Raw genomic sequence first — 4,376 nt, 5'->3', positions numbered from 1 at the left:
GGGCCTGCAGGTAGATGTTACAGCTTAGGTTTGTATGACTTCAGGCTGTCACGGCTGAGATTATTCTTGGAAACTCATCCAGAACCAGTTCTTCCAGCCCTCAAATAATTTTTGTAGCCACTTAACATCTGGTAATATTTCTGCTGAAATTCACTAGAGCGACTTCTGTTGTATAAAGCTGAATCCAACCATACAAGGCTCAAAAAGAGAGCCATGAGCCTCTGGGGCTCTGGGCGTAGACCTGTTCAGTCTACCCAGAGGCCAGTCCTTAAATTGCTGCCTCTAATTGCCTTTTTCTATAACCCTGTTTACTGACTGGCTTCTTCTTTGTCTGTCCCAAGAGTCAGTTTATGGACTCTCCCAAAGAACTCCTCACTGCCCCTACTTCTTAAGCCATAAAAAAAAAGTTTAAGGTGGTTGGCTTGCCCAGAAGTGGTCCCAGCTGAGAGGGTGAGCAGAGTGGCAGTGAGACTGTTGGGGACAGAGTAGTGTAGGCCTAGTCTGGTCAAGCAGCAAGGTGTGATGCGAGGAAGAAAAAAGATCCTCCATGGTCTTCTGATTTGCAGGTTAAGGCTACCTCTCCAGATAGTCCAACAGCTACGTCACCAGTTCCCAAGGGCATTTGCACCACCTGTGGAAAACATCGGGTCCATGTGCACCAGATGGTCTTGACAGCTCATCCCACCCACCACATAATTTGCTGCATCAGCAGACTCTGAAGGCAAGCCACTGAGTTTCTTTTCATTACCAAGTAGATATGATACCCTGGCAACAAAACAGAGGACACAAGTGTCTCCTCACAATATCATAACCAGTTGAGACCACGGTAAGAAAATCAGCTTGCCTGGATGAGGACCCTTTCTCTTCTTGGGTAGCCAGGATTTAAAGGAGAGACTCTGACCTGTGCCACTGGTAATCGACGAACAATTTTACACACTGAACTGACCCTGAGAACTGAGATATCTTCTTTGTAAGTGAAGAATATACAACATGATCTGGAAGAACTGCACAATGGTGCAAGCCAGAGGCAAAAGGTGTGTGTGGTGGACTCAGAAACAGGCAAGTTAATCTTGTTGAATGGATTTTTCAGCTTTTGTTTGTGTTTGCCAGTGTTAGTGCTTTGCAGGCTTAACTTGTTACCTTATTCTGGTTCTTTCTCCTGCTCTATTCTAATGGGACCCAGAAATCCCTCTCCTGACTGTTTATCAGAATCAGAAAGTGAGGAAGAATAAAGTGCTAACTACCTAAATGAGAGTTCCAGGAAAGAGTATGATTCCTCTGAAGAACAGGACCTGGTGGTGCCCAAACTAACACCTCTTGAGAGTCTTAGCTGGCAGGTTAAGTGCCTTTTAAAATACTCAACAACTTGGCCCTGGCTGCTGTGGCTCAGTGGGCTGAGTGCCAGCCTGTGAACCAAAGAGTCACTGGTTTGATTCCCAGTCAGGGCACATGTCTGGGTTGTGGGCCAGATCCCCAGTAGGGGGTGCACAAGAGGCAACCACATATTGATGTTTCTCTCCCTCTGTTTTTCCCTTTCCCTCCCTCCCTCCCTCTAAAAATAAATAAATGAAACCAAAAAAAATATTAAAAATATAAAATATTCAACAACTTGGAAACCTTTAAATCCTAATTCATGGTTACATCATGCTAAACTTTTAGATCCAGGCACACTGGTCCATGTACTTCAAGAGATAGGTCTAAGACTCTCCCATTGCTCCCACTGTGTACCCAAATTGGAACCAGTTCCTGAATGGCCACCTCTGGCTTCTTGTGGAAGCCCCACCTCAAAAGCCCCTGACAAGTCCCAGCTTTTCTAGAGATCATGTCACTCCGAATGGAACACTGCAATTTGCCACCAAATGGTTAAGCCAAACCTTGAGTATAGCCACTCCCATAACTGAATACCTAAAACAGATCCCTCATTCATGCCTTCTGGTTTTTGCTGTGGCTGCTTAACTAGAACAGTAAGGAAACAACCCACACTGAACCCATCAACAGTACTTACGCCGACTTCCAAAAGGCAGTTAACAAACTCTTACCTGCATCACTATAAAGATCCACCATTTGTTCTGATATCTATCGTGTTGCTGATTGAGAAAGCAGTACAAAGTCACACAGCCCAGAGTGAAAAGGGAATGTGCCCTCAACCAACTGCCCTTCCCTGACAAGCCAAATATGCCGAGTATACCAAGTGCTGGATATATATCCCAGAGGCCTGTGACTCAGCTGCAGAGAATGTGTGAGCTTTCCCTTTGGTAGACCCTGTGGATACAATGAGAACTTCAGTGGAGAATTAGTCAAAGGGGACCATATTGCAAAAGACAAATGAACTATTCTCCACATGCAGTTCTCTCCTCCATTTACTCTGCCTATCTGAATGGACCCTAACTAGATATCTAATTATTAGTGGGAAGGAAAAGGTAGGCTGCTACCCCTTTTGCTACCTATCCTTCACAACAGTCGCTGTGGAAAGTGGAAAGTCAGCTGGTCCCAATAACACCTTCCTGAGTGTAGTCTTCTCGGGCACTCATTTATTAGGAAGGTAGTTGAATTAAATCGAATAACTAGGCAGAAGAACATGGTGGGAGTATGGTTTATGTCCTAGCTTTTATATGGCTAGGTCTACACGTGGTACACTTTAGGGGTTCCTAGTTGTGGGGGAGAAAGTGCAGCTTCAAACCTAGCTCATACTATTCTGGACCTATTTATAGTACCTTCAATTACAGCATGAACATCTTATAAGTTCCCACCAGGCTCTCTCTAGCTCAGTTGACCTGTAAGGTGATACCTGGGGATTAAACAGACACCTTTTCTATAGGGCATATATTTCCTGCATTTTAGCACCCAGACTTAAGTCAAGAGGTAGAATATGAAAACATATCCCAAAAGACCAAAGGGGAAGTATTATTAAGAAGACATTTATGTTTTCAACACTACCTACTAATGAGTTAAAGTATTTCAGTCCGTATGCTTCCTGGGGCTGTACTTCTTGCACTTTCCGCATCTACCGCAAACTTTCCAGGATCACTTCTAACTCTAAAGAACCTTTCTACAGAAAACCTCAGCCTAATACAACCTGAAGTTACAGTTTTTTAGTATCACTGTTTTTCTACACAGAGTAGCTTTAGATGTATCTGAGCAAGGAAAGGTACATACTGTTGTAAATTAGTCGTGCAGTGTTTATTTAGTTGAGTCAAAATGTAGAAGTCAACACAAAGCACATGAGACCATTGGACCTTTTCCCACACCCACAATGAAGAGTGAAACCTGAAAAAAAAAGGCTGAAGCTACTTCTATCAGTCACTTCAAACGTAAACAGCTCCCCCTCTTATACAGCCCATACACTCTGCACAGCACACTGCAGTGTATAGCTTGTCACGTTGTGTTAGACGTAACTGTTTACTTCTAACTCCCACTAGACTGTATCTGCATCAGAATGAGGTCAAGGTGAGCCTATTTTGTGCAGCATTGATCCCTAGTGTTTCACATTATGCCCGGCATGTAGTAGATGCTCAACAAATAGTTCTAGAATTCGTTAATGAATACATAAATGTCTGATGTTAGTGTGGTACTTCTTGCTGAATCCCAGGGTCTTTCCCCAGCTCCTCTGACTAAATTCTCAGCCAGCCAACAAAACACTGCTACAGGGAGAGAGAAAATTGCCAAAAGTTCACTGCTTGGATAAATAAACTCTTCTCAATTTGGTCAATCATATAAAAATTTCATAGTCTCACACTTCCTCTTGGGAATGTCAAAATTCTATAAAGGAAGTATTGTGTAACCTCTGCAAAGCACTTTCCTCAAGTTATGGTTGTCTTTGTCTTGAAACTGAATAGATCTCAATATTGTCTGTTGAGGTATAATTGTGATGAGATTTCTGAAAGGCAAAATAAAGTTCCTTGACCACATCACAGTTCTCGTTGGCAGCTCCTTGTCTTAAAGATGGGCACTCACAGATCTTCTTTCATACCCATGGTCCTGCTTGCAGCAAACAACACACACATGAATAGAAAGTGGTGTCAAAAAAACTATCTTGAACACCTGTGTGTGTTTGTTTGCTTTTGGCATTTCATTCAACTGCTAGCTATGAATTAATTCTCCCAGTCAAAAGAAATTTCTCCCTCTTCTGTTGCACAATACTACTTCCTTTTCCTTTATTCTGTAATTATAGCATCTAGCACTTCTTCTCATATATTGCAGAATCAAGTTCCCCAGCAGCCTTGTTTAGGAGCTGCTACACCATTTACTCAAGGCTGGAGGAGAACAACAAACTTTCATTATGATGAGTGTTCTAGAGGTTAAGTAGCTTCTCTCACTAGATATAAGACTAGTTCTCATACACCAGGCTCGAAACACTTGCATTCAAATTTACATGA

The 4,376-nt window shown here is 42.7% G+C and overlaps 1 pseudogene; it reads left to right on the top strand.

The window, feature by feature from the left end:
- Positions 1 to 1,172: 1,172 nt before the first annotated feature.
- Positions 1,173 to 2,053, top strand: LOC123826752 (annotated as a pseudogene).
- The last annotated feature ends 2,323 nt before the right edge of the window (positions 2,054 to 4,376 follow it).

Source organism: Phyllostomus hastatus, unplaced genomic scaffold (genome assembly GCF_019186645.2).
Source record: "Phyllostomus hastatus isolate PE091 unplaced genomic scaffold, TTU_PhHast_1.1 phas_contig_86, whole genome shotgun sequence".
Lineage (NCBI taxonomy): Eukaryota > Metazoa > Chordata > Mammalia > Chiroptera > Phyllostomidae > Phyllostomus > Phyllostomus hastatus.
Note: the sequence above shows the minus strand (reverse complement) of the source record. Positions and strands in the feature narration are given on the sequence as shown.